We start from the raw sequence: 21,647 nt of genomic DNA on the forward strand, positions 1-21,647 counted from the left end.
TCACATTACTAAAACAAATTTATCCAATCTGCTCATTCAATGTAACAAATAAATAAAACCCTGAAAGCTTAATACATAAAGTGATAAAAGATGACTGCAAAGCACAAGCTTCCCCAGAACCATGTACGACAGAAATTAAAGAAATGGGTTACTTTCCATTTCTAATTCAAAAAAGAAATTTCTCCACCACTATTTAAGGATGTCTGCTACTTCAACTACTACATTTTGGGGCTCATGCTTGTCCTGTTGTTCTAGTTGTGGTCGTTTCTTTCTATTCTCTGTAGTCCATTGCTTCTGGCTGCATAAACCTCAAACACACTGAGGTTGCCTATCCCAAGGCTTCCCAGGAGGTGAAGTGGTAAAGAATCCATCTGCCAATGCAGGAGACACAAGAGACACAGGTTCGATTCCTGGGTCAGGAAGATCCCCCGGAGTAGGAAATAGCAATAACCCATTCCAGTATTCTTGCCTGGAAAATCCCATGAACAGAGGAGGCTGGTGAGCTACAGTCCACGGGGTGACAAGGAGTCAGACATGCCTGAGTGACTGAGCATACCTATCCCAGCATGAACACTCGGGCAGCAGCTGAGAATGATGACAAGAAAAGGGGGAGAAGACGCTTCCAGAACATTCTGAAACATTCTGGCTGTCCACACCGTCTACTTAGTGATTATCTAAAGGCCATCTGCCTTCAGAAGGATAACTGGATTACAGCATCTGGAAACTTATATAACTCTCTATCTGTTGAAATGCCATCTTAAAGTCCTGAGGTTCAGAGGCCAGAAGACAATGGCTAGGTGACAGCGTCTCTCCATGAGGCTCTCTGCCTCCATTAGGCATCTTCATGGGAAGCGAGGGGGCACTCCAAAGTAAAATATTCAGAATTGCCCGGGAAGGCGCCCACAGCCCAGGTGCACTCCTGCACTGCGGCATCACTGATCCCTTGAGGTCCCAGCCGAGCCTTTGAAAGTCTGTGACTTCATCCTTTGGAAAGGAGGAGGAGCAGATGTAAATCTTCGAGGCCAAAAAAAGAGGAAGGGAGCTCTCCCCAAGGTAAGAAGTCATTCTCAGCCCAGGAAAAATTCCTAGGAGCGGCCAATTCCTTTCTCACAACACCAGTAATATCTCTTTTGGGTGTGGCAACAAATATGTTAGCTGGGACTTCTTGCTAAACAACTTGAATACAGTAACTTCCTCTCTTGATCTATTTTGCAATTAGTACTAAAATTTCTTTGCATTTGGTTATCTCTTAATCAAAATTTAACTGATAAAGTTGGATAGGCCCACTGGTTACTGCCATGAACGTCTAGCAATTCCTAAAGATTTCCATGTGTCAGAATTAAGTTAAAAATGAGAGGTGATAATTAGGTCTGAAGGCTGAGTTCTCCCATCCTCCCTCAGTGAGATGATAAATTAGCTGATGTAGCCTCTCAGCTAAGACATCCAAGAATCACACCTACAGAGAATGATGATCCTCTTAAAAGGCAAAAGTGATGGAGGCCAAATAGGACATTGAAAGAATCCAGAATTGTTGACACAGCCACACAACAAATACTGCAGGAGGTGAACTTTCCTGCTGAATCCAGGCGGGGACAGCCTGCATCCTGGACAAGCCAGACGTGAGGCCCTTCCTTATGAAAAGGCAACACTCAAGGGACAGAATGCCCAGAGTTCATACAGCCTTGGGGGACAATAGAACGCCCTCTAGAATCTGAAATCCAAACAAGAAACTAGTTCCAACAGCAGCATTCAGGATACACACCCTGAAAGGTTTTAACTATGTTTGCAGTTAAATCAACAGTGAAAAAGACATTTTACCACCCTAGACCATGATAGCCACGCAAACCCCATCAGGACCTCCTACTCTGGAGTGTCAACCCTTGCCTGGGTAGGCGTGCCACCCTCAAAAGCAGGAGTCCTCAACCCCTGTGCCATGGACGAGTTTTGGTCCATAACCTGTTAAGAACCAGGCTGCAGAGCAGGAGGCGAGTGGCAGGCGAGTAAGTGAGGCTTCCTCCATATTTACAGCAGCTCTCCATCGCTTGCATTACTGCCTGGGTCCCGCCTCCTGTCAGATCAGCAGTGGCATTAGATTCTCATAGGAGCACGAACTCGTCTGGGCTTGAGTCACCCCGAAACCATCCCCCTCCACCCCTGGTCCATGGAAAAACTGCCTTCCATGAAACCAGTCCTTGGTGACTAAAAGCTTGAGGACTGCTGCTCTAAAGGAATACACACCATTCCACAGGACACCCACGTGTGCCGAGCAGGGTAGGAAACCTCAGCACCAAAGCAGTATCCTTGACTAGGCTGAACTAAAGTCACAGATAATCAGCCCCTTTGGGTCTGGATGCTGGACTCTGTCATCCTCACTCCCTGCCATATTTTCTAGAAAACTGAGAAAAAATTCCAAAGTTAGAGAAGCTACAAAGGCTCAGAGGGTCATCTCAGGCTGAAGTTGGAGTATTTTTAAGTGGCTATTTATTATAACTACTCATTAAATAAGAAATTGCTTATGTTGTACTAAAATACGAATGTCTCCATTTGACTCAATTCCATATTCTCCTTTAGCTGAAAATCAACTATAGTAGAAACAGCTCCTAAGTGCTCTGTCTCATGGTTCTCAATTAGGGCCTTGCCTTGGAAAAAACTGCTACATGAACCCACGTGCAGGGAAACCCCTGTCACACTCCGTGATTCACAAACAAGAAACCTTTACTAGAAGTGGTACCTGTAGCCACCTTCACAAGTTCATAAAATCATCTCTAAATTAAGATACATGTGTAAAATTTAAACATCAATTAGCACTACGTATCCATCAGAAGCCTCCCAGGGGGCTCAGTGGTGAAGAATCCACTTGCCAACAGAGGAGATGCAGGAGATGCGGGCTCGATTCCTGGACCTGGAAGAGCCCCCCTAGAGAAATGTCAACCCACTCCAGTATTCTTGCCTGAAAAATTCCATGGACAGAGGATTCTGGCGGGGTACAGTCCATTGGGTTGCAAAGAGTCAGACACGACTGAGCAAGTGAGCATACAGGAGCATACCCTTGAGAACACGATTTTCTGCTAAAATTTGCAAACTTCCCCATGTGGCTTAGAGTGAGGAAAAAGGGTGGATTGAAATATTTTCCTAGAAACAAAAGGTCAGCCGAGCAGTGGTTTTGTACCCTAAAGATACAAGAGAGAAATTAAAATCTCAGGCCAATCTAAAGAGCTCCATTTAGAAATAGCACCACAGTAACCACAGTAAAATCACAGGAAATAAGGTGACAATGGGCAAGACCACCTGTCATCATAAGGATGTTTAGCATAGTCATGGAAAGAAAAACCATGAGGTGCAAGCTCAGAGAACCTGTAAGTGGTTGGGCTAGGGCTTCCCAAGTTCTGAGAATTTTACAGCTTCACTGAGAGACCTCCCATCATCAGTCAGCTGGGCAGTGAGTCACCACGCACAGATCCCCCTCTGGCCTTGCATGGAGGGTGGTCAGCAGATAAAGCAAGAACCGATTCTGTTCCCAAGAGCTCACACAAGATTTGTCTGCTACACAATTCACCAAATACTGTGAAATGGGAGGAAAGGGAGCTACTAGTACCGAATGAATGAGTCAAGGACTGGGAGCTGACAGCAGCTCTGCTAAGACTGGAAAGGAGGACCCGGGGGCAGCGAGGATCACAGACGGGAAGAGTTTGTGCAGGAAAGCAAGGAAGGAAACCAGAGAACGGGTGCCGGTGGGAGCCTGAGGAGCACGTGGATGTCCCGCCTTACTTTCCAAGTCACTCTCCACGGCCAGTCGGACACTTTGCTGCATCACAGTTCAGCACGGGATGTGCTGAAGAGAGACACGCACAACGCCCTCGTCGCGTGGCAGGGTCCTGTCCTCAAGGAATGCACCCTCTGGCTTCCCCCAACTCAGAAATGACTTCTTTAGTAAGCAGCTAATTCGTTTTCGTACAAATAATGCCACTTCTTGATCAAGACCATTTAGCAAAAAAATCTCTTTCATAATTATCTCACCTACATTTAGACAAGACAAGTACCAAATGTCACAATATCGCTTCTTTAAATCTCTGGCTGTCTTTGGGCCAGAGTAGGAACACCAAGAGACCTTCAGCCCTAGCAATGGCGCAATGGCTGAGGTTTCAAGGACAGTGGGTCCTCAGGTGGGAATGCAGGACCTCACATCTGGGTCGTTTCATGACACAATCATCTAGCCCTGAGACCAGCAGAGGTAAACCCTACCTCCTGGAACAGAGGAACAGGCACTTCTGAAAGTGACCTCCAAGGAGTAAGATGCACAAGAAAGAGACATAAGCTCCCTGTTGGAGCCTTCACACTCAGATCCACCACAAGGCTCCTCTCCCCATCAGATAGTTGTCACTGTGAAATGTGATGGTTTGCAAATATTAGACACAGCTGAGACCTACAGAAGACGGAAGGAGGAAATTGGATATTTCATTTCTCAAAGCATTGACTAATCCTAACAACATTTGGGAAAAAAGAAACCTGACTGTTTTTCATTTTGGCTTCCGGTAGATCATCCTTTGGTGAGGATTTAAAGCTAGTAGGAACTGCTGACCCTGGAATGAATACACTGCCTCAGTAACCGAAACGAAGCTGTGATAAAAAACACTTCCTACGCCTCTGTTTCTGCACCAGACGATGAGATGTGTCCTGAGCTTCCAGGAGGCATGGGAAGAGAGGGAAAGAGAGGGCAAAAATGACACCCTTATTCAAGCAAAAATGTTGCCCAGAACTAAGTGTCTGCTCAAAATGAGCAATTTCTAAGATCAGCTCTCCAAGGACGCCAATGTCCCTGAATAGGGACCACTTTCTTCTTTCTGCCGCCATGTGCTAAATTTTCAAAGGGCAGCCTCACTTTTCAGGCAGGCAATTTTGAAATGCTTGCACAAGTGGTTAATTTGCATGGACAGTTGGCCTCTCGGCTTTCATTTTGACAGCTAAATTGATCTGTCCTAAGTAGACTAGAATCTCAGGACCCAGAAAGAGAAAGATGTCTGAGGCTTTTTGAAAAATGTGGTCTCTCAGTTCCTATTTATTCAGGACAACACATTCAACAAGACTTGCCCTGTAAGCAGTAGCTTGCCCACACAAAAGGGATTCAAAATCCAACTCGAGATCGAAATTTGAGATTCAACTCTAAGATCAAGATTTAAGGCTAAAAAATTAACCCTTGCTGTTACTTCCCATTAAAGCAAACAGGGCAGGTTTGGGTTCTTAAACTAGCTCTTTGGTCATTACATAGGAAGAGGGCACCGTCTGTCACAGATTAAATTTACAACTGGCACCAAAACCTTCCCAGGATGAAGCTGAACTAAGGCAGACAAAGGTCTCAAGCATGTGCATGAAGGAGAAGACAGTATATGTCCCTGGAAAGATGGCAGACTGTGAAAATCACAGTGAATTGTTAATGAAATGGCAATGGGATAAATCATGCAGAAAACTATTTTCTGAAAAAAAGAACAGAAGTTTTTTAGAAGTCTCTAGCTATAAAGAATACTGTCTCAACAATTCAGTAGAGAAATGGAAAGATGTCCCAATCAGATTAGGACAAACCCACACAAGTCAATTCAATATGCATGCTGGGCTGTGTCAGTTCTAGCTTCTCAATACCTTCATTTATTTTATTAATATCTGTCCAGACTTTAATGCTGCTGTTTAACATGAGATAACAGCAATCTGGGCCAAATTGTGTTTTGAATTAAAAGTGAAACTACGCTCTTATTTTTTTGCCTTAAACCCAGCAAATGCAGTGAAATCATTTTATTTCTCCAAAGGCATGAAGAATAAATGGGCATTTAAAACCTGCTGAAATCAGTCCCAATGACCTATTGGGTCTTCCATTGTCAAAGGTGGGCTTCAAGACTAAGAAAATAAAATAACTTATCTCTTTGTTCCGGCAACAGGTCAAGATGCTCAGAGATGCATTTGTTTCTTGCTTTTGAGACAACAGCAGGCTTAACACCATATGAAACCCTGGGTGTGTTGTATAACCCAAAGCCTACTTCTGTTCTATTTGTCATCCTCTCAATATAAATCAGTGATAAAAATAAGAAATAGGCTACTACGCATTGAACCAGATGGTGTCTTACCTTCCTGTAAACTCGGCTGAGTTTAGAGTGTGTACACACGTGGGGGAATAAAAAGATTTTCTTTTCTTTACATTTGGCAATGAGTCATGTCACCCATTTCAGCACGAACTGTACTGAAACTTCCTCCCCAGGAAGAACCAACGCAGTTTCACTAACGTTTAAAAACAACCATGTCAGCTGCCTTCGATTAGTCATGAAGCCATTCTGCCCATCCTGCAGCCTCCAGCAAGTGCAAGATCTGATCAAATCGGACTTGCTAAACATAACCAGAAGGTCGGGCGTGTCCTGATGCAAACCTGCTGTAAAAAGACATCCTTTTGTATAAATCAAAGATGCTTCTTCCATTCCCTCTGCAACAGGCACCCTTCGAAATGTCAACCCAGGACCTTGATTTAAGGGCCCCCCTCTACCTGTATCCTTTTCCTCATCCTTGACCATCATGAACCAAACTATCAGACCTTGGAGAGGAGTGCTGAATAATCGGGAAATTTCTGAGCTTACTGATGATTAAAGAAGACACAATCCATCACTCCCCACTGCATTCAATACAAGCCCTGCTCCGCTGGACGAAGCATAAAGAAAACAAGGCCAGTTTAAAAGGCCGACGGTGTTTTACAAAATTGTGTTCCGTTATTTTCCACTGACAAGCTCTGCCAGCACAGGGAGCATGATCCAGGCCATGCCTGACACATGCAAACCACCTGTGACTGTTTCCCTGTCTCTTTTCTCTGTCCCCGCCATGGGCTGGGTTTGGGTTTCCTTTTCCTAAAATCTCAAGAAGACACACTCCTCCTCTATTGGATGGTAAGTATGAAACTGACCATGGTATTGGTTTGTTTGCTTTTCTTTTGGTTTTACTAGCTGCTGAGATAGTACCTCCCCTACTTGTGGTACCGATGAAGTATATTTACGAATCTGAATCCAGAACTCTGTATTTCTCACCCTTTCCGAGTCTCTCTAGTTGGCTTGACACTCAAACCAGCCATTCTAAGTGCTGTTGCAGCATCCCACCAGGCTCTCTGGAGTCCACATGTGTCCCCTGTGTCCCCATGGGATGTAGTCGCCTGTCCTCTGTGACCAGGACACCCAGTGCCCGCCTCCAGTTATCTCATATCACCCTCTGGTATTTGTCTGCTTTCTCCATCAAGGGCTATCATCCTACCCTATTCAACCCTGAGTCCCAGATCCCAGGCTTAGGTAAACAGGCAAAGAGTCCATGAGGTTTCCTTCACTTTACTTCCAAGTTTGTGTAAATGATAATGGACCCACGGACCCAGAGGACATAATCCTAAAGTCAGCTTCTAGAGACACTCTTCCCTCATGACATCACATTATCCAATCTGATATCAATCAAAATCATCCAGAAAAACAGAGCAAACCAAACCTTGGGGGGGTCGAGATGCTCTCCTCCAGGTATATTGCCGGGCTCCCAGCAGGTGCCCAGCTAGGAGTTGGTGGTGACTGTGCGGGAGAGACAGTCTCGTGGGAAGGGAGTCACGCCTTCCTGGACCAGAGGCTTGAGGAATGCCTTGATCCCATCTCTGGGATAAAACAAAAATAAGCCTTCCTTCCACCTTTCTTTAGAAGGATTTCACACCTCCAGAGACAGCTTTCTAACGCTACTGATACAGGTCTGAATCCCCCTTTTTTACATCCTGTTCATGCTATTGTAAAACCCAGACTTTATCCCAGACTTCTCAGGGCAAAGAAGCCAAAATCACTCTGTCCTTGTCTATTAAGCTGACTAAAACATACACAAGGGTCCTTCTGCAGACTCCCTGGAGGAGTTGCCTCCACACCCCCCAAAATCTCTCTAGATGCTCAGAGACCTCCCCCCTCCCCTGCAAAGGGACAGCTGCTCACAGGAACAGAGGCCAGACAAGAGAACAAGGTCGAACAAGGGACCATCAGTGACAGCCAGGAAAATGCCCTTCCTTAAATGATATAAACATTATCTTTGTACATGGAATGTTCATAGTGATAATTTCCTTAGTTAACCCATTTTCCACAGTGAACTGCCAAGCAAAAATTACTCCAAGTTCTGAACTAATGATGCTCATTTGAACTGGAATGTTTCCTATGTAGCAAGTCTTCAACAATTAATTAAAACAAGATCAAAGTTCTCGGACTTCAGTTCTATCATCAGAGCTTCCGGCTCCTTCACCCAGGCACTGTCCTGAATGTACTTGAACCTCAGCTGGTGGCCGCTCACACTTTGCCCCTTCTCTCCAGTTAATTGCAAAGTGGTGTTGTTGTTCAGCGGCTAAGCCGTGTCCAACTCTTTGAGACCCCATGAACTGCAACACAGCAGGCTCCCCTGGCCTCCACTGTCTCTTGGAGTCTGCCCAAACTCATGTCCAATGAGTCAGTGATTCCATCCAACCATCTCATCCTCTGTTGTCCCCTTCCCCCTGCCTTCAATCTTTCCCAGCATCAGGGTCTTTTCCAGTGAGTCGGCTCTTTGCATCAGGTGGCCAAAGTATTGGAGCTTCAGCGTCAGCATCAGACCTTCCAATGAATATTCAGCACTGATTTCCTTCAGGATTGACTGGTTTGATCTCCTTGCAGAGTAAGAAAGTTTTAAGCGGCTCTCTTTCACCCTCCAGTTTTCCATGTCAGTTCAGGTTCAGTTCAGGCACTCAGCCGTGTCCGACTCTTTGAGACCCCATGGACTGTAGCACGCCAGGCTTCACTGTCCATCACCAACTCCTGGAGCTTGCTCAAACTCATGTCCATCAAGTCGCAGATGCCTTTCAACCATCTCATCTTCTGTCGTCCCCTTCTCCTGCCTTCAATCTTTCCCAGCATGAGGGTCTTATTCTAATGAGTCAGTTCTTCGCATCAAGTGGCAAAAATATTGGAGTTTCAGTCTCAGTACCAATCCTTCCAATGAATATTAATGACCGATTTCCTTTAGGATTGACTGGTTTGATCTTTAGAAAACATGGACATGCTCTGGCCACCTTGAACATGAAATTATGACATGCTTTACCTAGTTGAAAACTTAAAAGCAAATTTGGCAATTTAGCACCAGAAAAATCAATCTGTTCTTAGGGACATTTTATGCTTGAATTTACAATGTGCATTTTAATCTCAATGCTATGTTTTTTGACTCCATTCATACTTACAATTCCCATCAATCACTTTTCAGGCTTATGGAAGTGATGCTATTCCATGAGAGTAATAAGCCCAACAACCAACCGAATCCAGCTTTAAGGAAAAGTCTGTATAACTCCAGTGAAGATGACAAAAGAGTGACACAGAAAATAAAATCAAGTGACAACAGGACACAGACCTGTCTTTACTTTGGGATTTTTTTCCCAAACTATATGCTCAAGTGTTAAAATAAAACATTCTTGTCATATCAGGTCCCTTCTCTTGGACCAGCAGACAGCCAGCATCTCAGCACAGTGCACAAGCAAAATCTCTCTCTCTTCTTACATGTTTCATCAGAGGAACTATGGTCTAATTAAGGACTGTCCTATCAATGCAGGCGTCACTGTGAACATCAGAGAAACTAAACCATAAACAGAACCCCTTAGTCACATGGAAAGCTGATAGCATTGTGGGGAGAGGTGATAAGACCCGTTATTATTCTTAGAACAAAACACCTTGCTCTGTTGGCCGTTTACTTTGTCATGTGTTTCAGATAGCACTGGGAAGACAGGGCAGGCTGTGCACTGCTGACAATTTATCAAGTCAAGCTCCCTTTCCAAATATTGTTAAAAAGTAGCTATAAATCAGAGCAGTGACCTGAAATGTTGGTGATAGCTGCTTGTCTCAAAGACTCCTAAGTAAACTGTCAAACCATAACTTGATGTAATAGCATGGTCTTTATCCACCTTATTCGATGAACTCCTCACCCTCTTCACATTAGGTCTCTCTTAGTTTCATATTCTGGGGGACATAGGGTGCTTCAACAGAAGCTAAACAAATGCAAATTGGTCATAACCATCCTGAGATGAGAAAGGTCCAGGTCTCATGATTTCCCTCCACTATGGACTTGGTGGAGGTCAACAATCCCCCATCATCATTGTCTTCACCTGGCCAAGGATGGCAGATGGGAACTCTGCTTCTCAGACAAGGCACCTGACAAGATGTGGACACCAAGTAATGAGGTTGGTTCTTTCTCAACTATATGGTGAAAAGAAAGTGAAAGTGATAGTCATTCAATTGTGTCCAACTCTTGGTGACCTCATGGACTGTAGCCCTCCAGCCTCCTCTGTCCATTGGATTCTCCAGGCAATAATACTGGGGTGGGTTGCTATGCCCTTCTCCAGGGGATCTTTCCGACCCAGAGATTGAGCCTGGATCTCCTGCATCCCAGGTGGATTCTTTACCCCTGAGCCACCAGGGAAGTTCTCATAGAAGGAAGAAAATAATCATAGCAGAAATCTGGATAACTGAATGGTTTCAGCCCTACACCTAGTCCATCTGTCATCAAAGGATCAACTCTCAACAGAAACAGACCCTTCCCCTGACGCCCTGCTTCACCTTTCCCACCACCACCTTTTCCATCTGTTGGCCCTTCAGCCCTTCAGGACCTACTGTGCTCCTTTTGGCGACAACAGACCTTTAAGGAAAGGACGGGCAGAGAAGCTGCAATGACGTGAGCATCCCTCCCTCAGGGACGTTCACCTGGGGAACTGGAGCTGCTCAGAAGATCATTCCTGCAGAGATCACGAGAGGGAGCCCCCTCCTCCTTGGTTTCAATTTGCCGTGATAGACACATAGCTAATGAAGGAGCCTCACACTTCCCAGAGCAAGATGCTGGGCGGGAATTCCAGAACCGTCCTTGGCGGTTCTTGGCGTCAGGGCTCAGGGAGAAACCTCTGTGGCATCTCAGCCAGCGATCCATCCCACGTGCCGATACACAATCCCACAAGCAGAAGAGCCTCGCCCCAGATTACTCCAGCCGGGACCTCGATGGCTCCCACCAGGGCATGGAGGTTGACTGCATTTCAGAAGGAAGCTTCAGAGTCCTGTTCGAAGAATCACAGTGAGCTCCCAGAAATCAGGCCACAGCCCTTAACCCAGACTAAAGGAAACTTCCTTTACCTTCCCGGCAACTCTCCCGAAGCCAAATTTACAAAGAGAAACTAGAGATGTAAACTAGCCCATGTCGTTACTTGCTAGGGAGACATACCCAGTGTGACCTCACCCAGCTTGTTAGTTCAGGGTGCTGTTGATCACAAAAGCTCTAAAACTACTGTCCTCCTTCAGGTCAAAGCAGAAGCACCATGTTCAGAAAAAACGTGGCCGTCAGGACAGGCAAGAAAGCTTCCAAAAAGGTCTAATTCCATCAGGAAGCAGGAATGTCTGAGAGCTGCTTCAGAGTCTGGGAAGTTTTCCGCCAGTGATGTTGCCACTGCCAAGGACATAGGGATGCACAGAAAATCCTGCTTCCTGAGAAAAGCTTAAACAGCTCCTTCGCACCTATAAGATTCAGGGTGCAAATGGAGTTGGACAAATGCAGGTATTACTTCTTTCCCATGGTAATGGATATGCATGAAAGAAGAAGAAAATGGAGTCAATGCTCTGCTCTTTCTTCATGGATTCCACATTTACAAATTCTGCATTTGCGAATTCTATGCCTACTGGCTAACATTTGTAACCACAAAATGTTCTGTTGGCTTTAAGTTCAAAGGTAAGGAGTCAATTCCATGTTAAATAAGGTGATTTCAAAGAAATATGCATAAAAGGAGGTTCTTTATTCAGAAGTTGATAAAGACTTCGTGACCAGAGGCTCACAGGAGCCTAACCCTGTGTGTCCCCTAGAAGCAAGGATTCAGGAACGACTAATTCAGGGTTCCCAATGAACTTACAGGTCGTGAGTACCATGAGCTGTGCTGTGTGCTTGTGTCCGGCTCTTTGCAGCCCCATGCACTGTAGCCTGTCAGGCTCCTCTGTCCATGGGGTTTTTCAGGCAAGAAGACTGGAGTGGGCTGCCATTACCTCCTCCAGGGGATCTCCTCGAGTCAGAGATCGAATCTGCGTCTCCTGCAATGTAGGTTGATTCTGTACCACTGAGTCATCAGGGAAACCCACGATCCATGAGGACGGACTAAATATTGAAAGTGATGAGCAACAGGCTGACCACCCTCACCATGTCCCAGCTATACGCAGGAATGTCAGGCGCTGGCTGACATGAAGGCAGGCAGCAGGACTGCATGAGTGGAGTGCATGTCACACAGAGGAGGGGCCCCCTCGATGGGAGATGAGTGGTCAGACAATAGGAACTCCAAAGACACAAGCTACCTGATTGTTCCTGAGAAGCCAACTACGGGCCCTCTGGCTTCCAAGGAGCCCAGAGCTCACGGCGCTGGCAGCAAACTGTGGGAGCCCCTGGTGCCTAGCAGTCTGGCACTAATCTTTCTGAAGTTATCCTGGAGAGACAATTAGACCCCTCAGAAACAGACATCTGGACAATTCAGGGCATCGGGGATGACGGGCCAGTGGCCAAGATCATTTGCTTGCCGCATGGTGGCTCTGGCTTTGGCTGGCAGGACCCCTCATAGCTCTCGGTGCCTAATGTGAACCAGATCCCCGTCTTCCACAGCAGATAATGATGCTTGCTCCCTTGATTTAAGGGATGATTACAGTCTAAAGAGTTGATTGTGCCTCATTACACTTGAGATAAGAGATTCCTGACAACTGAGGCTATTAACTTGAACCTCCAAACACTTCACACCGGCCTTCTGACATATTCTCATCCGTGGCACATCAAACAGGAAAGTGTTTTCTTGCTACTCAGCGTGTAAAGGAGAAAAAAGTTAAATTGGTACAGAACAGCGAGCACCGTTTCTGTTTTCTTCTCCTAGTCCGTGACCGTCTTAATTCAACTCTGTCACGACACTACAAAGTACATTGAGACCTTTAACATCAAAAAACAAAACAGGCAAGGCAATCTATAAAGGCCACAAAATAAAAAGGCCCAAAGCCATTACTTGCTTATTTCCTTATGGTTTTACAGGCTTTTTCCTCTAGACACTTCTCCCCTTTTATTACAATATTAAGAATTATAATTACCACCTTTTGGAATGATTGACTTCCTTTTATAATGAAGGAAAAAAAGAACACTGAGCGTCTTTCCCCACCTTCACCTCTACACTGGAAATTGTCAATAGAAAGAGACTAAAACGAACAGAAATGGCTCATAATAAAATGATGCATATACTGTTTCCCAAGTTCAGAAAGGGTACTTTCAACAATGAGCACAAAAATATAAGTCGGTTGGCTCCACAAATGCATGCATAGAGAACATCAGAATGACCTATAAATAACTCAATCCTAAGAATTATGGATATGAGTCAGACACCTGAATTTTTATTTCACCAGCCTCAGAGAGGGCTGTATCTCGCCCATACCTGAGGCTGTGATTACTGCAAACTAACCACACCTCTCAAGGAGTTCCCTGGTTAGTTAGCATATCATGGGCTTAGTCCTTGAGACTGGGAGGCAGGCAGTGTGCCAACATGAACGGGCCAGGACAGGAAACGGGCTTCAAATTGGGATCAAGCAATCTTGCAATAAGGAATTGTGAGAATTTTTTTAAATGACTATTCCATCTGGCTTTCCAGCCAAAGCTGGTTCTAAAAATTCCCTGATCTCTCGAAATACTAGATGCTAAAATAAGGACATGCGTATAGATGTTAACTGAGAGTTTTAAAAAGATCCAGTGGCAACATGAAAGGAAGGCTTGACCACCGCTAAAATTCAGAGCTGAAAAGCAGAGAAATGGTCAAATTGGACTAAAACTTTCAGAAGACCCTCCCAGAATGTGAGTGAGTCAGAAGGGTATGTATATATTATCTGGAGAAACTTAAACGCAAAAAGCACTGAGAGAAGAATGTGATCAAAAGAATCTGAGGACAACCAGAGAAGGTGCTTAGAAAGAACCAAGCCTTGGTCTGCCAATTTCAGCAGCAGTCAGCTTTTTGTTTCCAAGAAGCCGGCAGTTGCGGGCCTTAGACTAGGGCATAAATTCTAATTAAAGTAAATCTTTCTGGGTTCCCTGAAGAGTTTTCCACTCATCAGCTTCATCTTTCAGCAGGGTTTGAGCTCCTTGTTACCCAGTTCAACAAAGAGCTGCTCTGTCCCCGGCTGTGCCAGGGAGAGAAACACGTGTCCTGGCTGCACTAGGCCTTCCTGGGAAGTTTAATCTCTCTTCTACAACCCACTGCCAACAACTGCTTCTGTAAAGACAAGCACTGAGGATGTGGGTGAAGATGAGAATCGGGATTTGCCTAGGGAAGAGGAGGGAGTAATTGGAAGCAGAGACCAAAACATAACGAAAGGAGAAAATGAAACCCCACCCCCACCACCCGACTTTCAAGGCAATTTAAGGGGAACACAGAGAGGGGAGAAGAAAAGAGAGCCATTTCTGGTGAGAGAGCAGAGCCCAGTTAGGGGCACCTGTGACTTTGGGAGCTAACAGAAAGCAGATGTGGCCGTGGTCTTGGCCTCCTGAGCCCTCAGCCCCGTCCTAGCGCGGCCAAATGGGACCCCAAACCACAAACGGGCTGGAGGAGCCGGGCGAGGACTAAGTGGGTCCAGCTGCAATAACAAACCAGAAGGGTCGAACCACAAAAGGCTTTAAAAATAAACACTGTGATTCAAAGCCACGGGGAAAACCCAGCACTGGGGGAACTTCAAGGAGTGCTGGACCTCACCAGACCTCATTTTTAAAACCATTTAGAACTGCCTTTCAATGAGGTGTTTAAATGACAACAGAGAGGCCTGCCTCACCGAAGGAGAACAGGATCAAACAGAGAAACCCTCAGAAGAAGCCTGTTCAGTCTGTTCTACAAAGAGACCCAACTGGCCTTTCATCTCCCCATGGAAACTTCCTTCGTCTTGAACATGCCTCAAAGCCCCCAGGACGCTGAAGGCTTCCAGAGTCTTAATACTGTTACCCCTTAAATTTCCTGAATCAATCCTAACAAATTAGCCCAACTATGCCTCTATTTCAGAGCTTTGGGGAAATAATTGGTCTCCCTGTTTGTGCTAAAAACCTTCGGCTTCTAAGTTTAATTCCTAAAAGTACAAACTGTGGCCCAGAACTTTCCAAGCTGTTTAAAAAAAACACACAATAATAATAAAAACACATCACCCATGCATAATGGCTGAAGGGCTGTGCCTGAGCGAATCTACAACCCACCCCGTCATTTTTAAGAAAAGTTGGACAAAGGCTCCCCAATGGACCAGAAATGGCACCCGACCCAAGTTCGAAGGCTGACACTACTTTCTACCTGCTTAGCAGGAACGTGACTTTTTATTTTGCTTTTTAACTTTCCTGAGTGGTTTCCCATATGATAGCGTCAGGTTAAAGGAAGGGTATGAGCTTTCAAAACTATGCATGCCAGCTTCCTAGTTCAAAGCTGGTGCTCACTATTTCTATCATTACAACAAATGGAATGGTTCCTTAGACTGAAAAGGGGAAAAAGTCTAGAGGATTGGGTTCATCATTTTTCTTTTAATTTTTACAATATTGTGTTGGTTTTTGCCATACAACAACACAGATCAGCCATAATTATGTATACACCCCCTCCGTCCCCAGCTTCCCTCCTCCTGCCCCATGCCGTCCCTCCAGGTCATCACAGAGCACCAGACTGGACTCCCTGTGTCACACCGCAACTTCTCACCACTGACCCACCTTATACCCGATCAGGACATGTGCTCATGTTCCTTTCTCCATTCATCCCACCCTCTGCCTCCCCCACTGTGTCCACAGGTCCACTCTACCTCCGTGTCTCCTTTCCTTCCCTGCAAATAGGTTCATCACAAAAGACACATGCACCCAATGTTCATAGCAGCACTGTTTATAAAAGCCAGGGTTCATCTGTTCTATGAGGCTGTGTCTACCACTTTGCCTTTCTGGGCTTCACTGTCTCATCTATCAAATGAAGTGGATATGTTTACATTATTTTCTTTAAGGCCAGTTTCAGGTCTAGAAAATCTAGTTGTCTGGGCATTTGGTGTCTTCCTCTGTATTGTGCAACTGTGAAGACTCATTCTATGCCTACCATGACATTTTTTTCTTCCTGGCAACCTTTTCAGGAAAAAGTAAGAAACATCCATCAGATGCCCTCTTATATACTTGGTTGGCCAAAACCTTCTTTCAGATTTCTCCGTAACATTTTACAGAAAAACTTAAACTTTTTGGCCAATCCAATACAAGGACGACATGTTATGAAAGGGTCATAGGACAAGTTTTTGATATAAAGTACAAAAGAAGAAGGCAACATTAAAAATCGGTGTTTCTCCTTTCAAATAAGAATGGGAAGAGCATCCAGGCATCACCATGTGGAAAGGTCCAGATAGTTGATGACATACAGGTGCTGATTTTGTTTTTTTTTGGTTTTTTTTTTTCCCCTGGTGATGGTAGCTTTGTTCTAAATCTTCAAGTCCTTCTAAAATTGATCAGATCAGTCTTTTGACCTTTCGCAATGTTTCAGGATAATGTAGAAAGCATAAATCTGAGGTAACTGCCTGAAACTAAGGGGCACATTTGCCTACGATGCACTTTCCTCAGATGTTCAGCTGCTCTACTGTGTAGGCTGATCAGAAGCAAGCAGACTGCAGACACCCATCCACCTGTGGTCCAGCATGTAGAGTCAGGCAGCTAACATCACCCATTGGTCCCTAGAAGGCAGATGCAGACTGCTCTGGGGATGCACAATGACTCCATAAATTGAGACTGAAGGATACACTCCAGGGTGCACTAGGAGACTCCAGGATGTCCACAGGGTCCCCAAAGAGCTGGTTGTCCATGTTTGCTATGAAATATATCACAAGAAGCTTCGAACTGCCATGGACAGCAGTGCCAACTCCATGTACCATATCTGAGCATCAGTATTTAGGGAACGCTCCCTGGTGGCTAAGATGGGAAAGAATCCACCAGCAACGCGGGAGACCTGGGTTTGACCCCTGGGTTGGGAAGATGCCCTGGAAAAGGGAATGGCTACCCACTCCAGTCTTCTTGCCTGGAAGATTATATGGATAGAGAAGCCTGGCCAGGCTACACAGTCTATGGGGTCTCAAAGAGTCAGACAGGACTTTCACACGAGAGCTAACAGGCAGGTGTAAGAAGCGGAGAGGCTCAACCAGGGCGTTTCAAAGGGGTACACATTTTATAATCAGATTAGCATCAGTACTGACATCCTTCAAATCTGTCACAGGCTACCTTCAGCTTCATTTAGGAGAAGGCTTATGTTGGATGAAAACTGATTCAGGGAGTCTTAAAAGACTAAGCTCTTGAATTCATCTATTTTGAAAAACAAAATATGGACCAGAAAGATTTTTACTCAATTGTTGTTCAGTCTATACTGACTGATTCTTTGTGGCCCCATGAACTGCAGCATGCCAGGCTCCTCAAATCCTTCAGTATCTCCCAAAGTTTGTTTAAATTCACATCCATTGAGTCAGTGATGCCATCTAAGCATTTTATCCTCTGCTGCCCCTTTTTCCTTTTGCCTTCAATCTTTCCCAGAATCAGTCTTTGTCAATGAGTCAGCTCTTCGCATCAGGTGGCCAAAGGATTGAAGCTTCAGTTTCAGCAACAGTCCTTCCAATGAATATTCAAGGTTGTTTTCCTTTAGAATTGACTGGTTTGATCTCACTGCAGTCTAAGAGACTCTCAAGAGTTTTCTCCAGCACCACAATTTGAAAGCATCAATTCTTCAGCACTCAGCCCTCTTTATGGACCAACTCTGACATCCATACATGACTCCTGGAAAAACCACAGCCTAGACTATATGGACAAATCAATTTTAATCAATGCTGGAGGCAATGATTAAATACATAGTGCATTTTATATATTATAAGGTTAATATCTATTTTTTTTAATTTCTCATAATTATATTGCTTTCATTAAAAGTTGGAAATGTCTCCCAGAAAGCTACTGATGGATCGTGTTTCAGGAAGACTCTGAGACAGCTCCCAGGCTACCTGCCTTGCAAGATCCACCTGCTTGAAGGTGGCTGGGACGTGTGACTTGCTTCTGCCAACAGAACACAGGAAAGGGAAGAAGATACGAGTGATTACACGACTCTTACCTTAGCTTACAGCACCTACTTTGCTGGAGTTTCTGTCTCTATATCTGGCTTTGAGAAAGCAAACAGACGAGCTGGAGAAGCTCATATGGCAGGGAGTTCTGGGCAGCCGCCAGTGCTGAAGGAAGCCCCTGGTGCGAAGTGAACTACTAGGAAATGAACCAAGAAGCAGACCCTTCCTCAGGCAAGCTTTCAGATGATACCCCAACCCTGGTCATCTGCCCTTGATGGAAGCATTGCAGAGAAGCCAGCAAGGTGACAACCACACGCCAGAAAGAGTAAGATAATAGATGAGTTCTTTCAAGCTACTAAGAATTTGTTACATTATTTTAATATGCTAGTAGATAAATGATATAGACCATTAGAATGACACAAGCACTTTTATTTAAAATAAGCATGCATAGAACATTATTCAATTGAACTGCTCTGTCATAAACAACAAATATGTATTTTTAATTAACTGATTTTAATAAGATTATTTTTAACTACAGGACAAAATCAAGCACTGTGGATAGCTGACTCTCATTTTCCAATCACTACTCCACAGTCATTCTAAAGATAGCAAGACCATACTCTAATAAGACAAATAAAGTTGTATACAATCAAAACAGCAGCATTTGACCATTAGTTACCAACCATGGATCCCTGATAACCAAGTTCACTTTTAACTGACCTGGGAAAAAGTAACCATGTTCACCTTTAAATTGACCTGTGATCACCATAAAAATGCCACATCTACTACTTTCAAAGTTTATTTTCAAAATTCTGATAGTTTGTATAATGTGTTCCTGAAATGCACTCTAGGACATTGTGACTGATATTAACAGTAGCATAAGTGAAGGATCTGACTGAACAAGCATGAGGAAGGTATTGCTAACCTATGTCATGTAGGCTGTTTCATGTTTGGGAGGGATATTTAGTCTGCAGGATGTTTTGAAATAGATAGAACCAAAAACAAAAAATAGAATTACCATGTGATCCAGAAATCCCACTTCTGGCCATATATTCAGACAAAACTATAATTCACAAAGATACAGGCACTCCAATGTTCAGCTCTACTCACAATAGCCAAGACATGGAAACAACATAAATGTCCATTGACAGATGAATGAATAAAGATGTGGTACATAAATACAGTGGAATACTACTTGGCCATAAAAGCAATGAAATAATGCCATTTGCAGCAATACAGATGCAACTAGAGATTATCATACAAAAATGAAATCAAAAAGAAAAAGATAAATACCATATGATCTCACTTATATGTGGAATCTAAAATATGACACAAAGGAGGTTATCTATGAAACAGAAACAGAATCACAGACATAGAGAAGAACAGACAGGTGGGTTCCAAGGGGGAGAGAGATGAAATGAGAGGTTGAAGTTAGCAGATGTAAGCTTTTATATATAAGCCTTTTATATATAAGCCTTATATATATATAAGCTCATAAGCTTATATATATATAAGCTTATATATATAACCACAAGTTCCTTCTGTACATCACAGAGAACTATATTCAATACCCTATGATAAACCAGAATGAAAAAGAATTTTTAATATATATATATGTATGTATAACCGAGTTACTTTGCCGTACAGCAGTAATTAATACAACATTGTAAATTAGCTTTAATTTCAATAGGAAGTCTATAAATAAAATAAAATTTTAAAAAAAGATTATTTTCTTATAGTTATGGAAGATAGAAATCTGAAATCAACATGTCAGCCAATTCAGTTCCCTAGTGAGGGCCCTCTTTCCAACTTAAAGACAAACGGTCACCTTCGTGTTGTGGCCTCAGATGGTTTATAGAGAGAAGCAACTTGATGACGTCTTTTCTTACTAGGGTGCTAGTCCCCTCACGAGTGGCCACCCTTACAGCTTCATCTAATCCTAATTACTTCCCAGAGGCCCCATCTGTAAACACTATCACATTGGGAATAAGGACATCAATATACAATCTTGGCGGGTACATAATTGAGTCCACAGCAGTTATCCATGAAAATATTTTGCTAAGCATGTTTATGAGTTAATTTAACCTCATGATTGCTTTGCTTAAATACATTATTTCTGTCTATGTTCTGTTAAAAGAATATAAAATGCATGTAATAAAATATCAACTTTTAGCACATATAATAAAATATCATCTTTTAATGAAATTAAAGACCCTTGCTCCTTGGAAGAAGAGCTACGACCAACTGGACAGCCATTAAAAAGCAGAGACATTACTTTGCCAGCAAAGGTCCATCTAGTCCAAGCTATGGTTTTTCTAGTAGTCATGTGTGGATGTGAGAGTTGGACCATAAAGAAAACTGAGCACTGAAGAACCGAAGCTTTTGAATTGTGGTGTTGGAGAAGACTCTTGAGAGTTCCTTGGACTGCAAGGAGATCCAACCAGTCCATCCTAAAGGAAATCAGTCCTGAATGTTCATTGGAAGGGCTGATGATGAAGCTGAAACTCCAATACTTTGGCCACTTGATGCGAATAACTGACTCATTGGAGAAGACCCTGATGCTGGGAAAGATTGAGGGCAGGAGGAGAACGGGAAGACTGAGGATGAGGCGGTTGGATGGCATCACCGACTAGATGGACATGAGTTTGAGTAAGCCAGGAGTTGGTGATGGACAGGGAAGCCTGGCGTGCTGCAGTTCATGGGGTCACAAAGAGTCAGACATGACTGAGCGACTGAACTGAACAGAATGAAATATAGCATGCTATACAAGTAGGAAAATTTTGCTGCTTACTCAAAGTTAGATATTTTCACTCACATCTTCATTTGGGATAAAAAGTGGGAAATGTTTTCTTCATCTTGACATGTTTATCAATTTGAAACAGAACCAAATGTCCCATGTTTACATTTTCTAGCTCCCAGAAATTATGGAATTCTTTATTTCATAGAATTCATTCTTCTCTTGTCATTGAAAGTGTACAATACAATCAAATGAAAATAAATACTATAGTAAAGCCATGTACTCATCTACTTATAAACTGATAAGCCTTTGTTATTCTGTTTTGAAAAATTTTAAGTAATTTGTTGCCTTAAGACTTAAATTTGCTTGGCTATCTATTATCTATGCTGCTATTCTTATAAAGAGTAAGACTTCAAATATGAACTCTGTTTGCTGTCTTAGATGTCCCTAAGCCTTGCCGAACAAGTAGCACATGGCTTTTCTTTGGACCAAACCCCTAAGAGAGCCAAGTAAATCAAACACTGAATCTCACTGCAATTTACATCATTTGAGGAAATGCTTATTTTCTTAGTAATAGGCTTTAGCATGCATTTAGCATAGAGATTTCCGAACAAGAAATGACTTTAAAAACTCTGGGGCAGGGAATTCTCTGGCTGTCCAGTGGTTTGGACTCAGCGCTTTCATTGCCTTGGGCCTGAGTTCAATCCCTGGTCAGGGAACCAAGGTCCCAAAAACCATGCAGCATGACCAAAATGCAAAACAACCAACCAACCAAAAAGATCTGGGACAGA

General features: G+C 43.7%; 1 protein-coding gene across 2 annotated transcripts in view; it reads right to left on the reverse strand.

Moving 5' to 3' along the window:
- SEMA5A (semaphorin 5A) overlaps positions 1-21,647 on the reverse strand; it is a 534,007-nt gene that overhangs the window by 411,147 nt on the left and 101,213 nt on the right. The gene's annotated exons all lie outside the window — the stretch shown is intronic.

This window comes from Muntiacus reevesi, chromosome 14 (assembly GCF_963930625.1).
Source record: "Muntiacus reevesi chromosome 14, mMunRee1.1, whole genome shotgun sequence".
Lineage (NCBI taxonomy): Eukaryota > Metazoa > Chordata > Mammalia > Artiodactyla > Cervidae > Muntiacus > Muntiacus reevesi.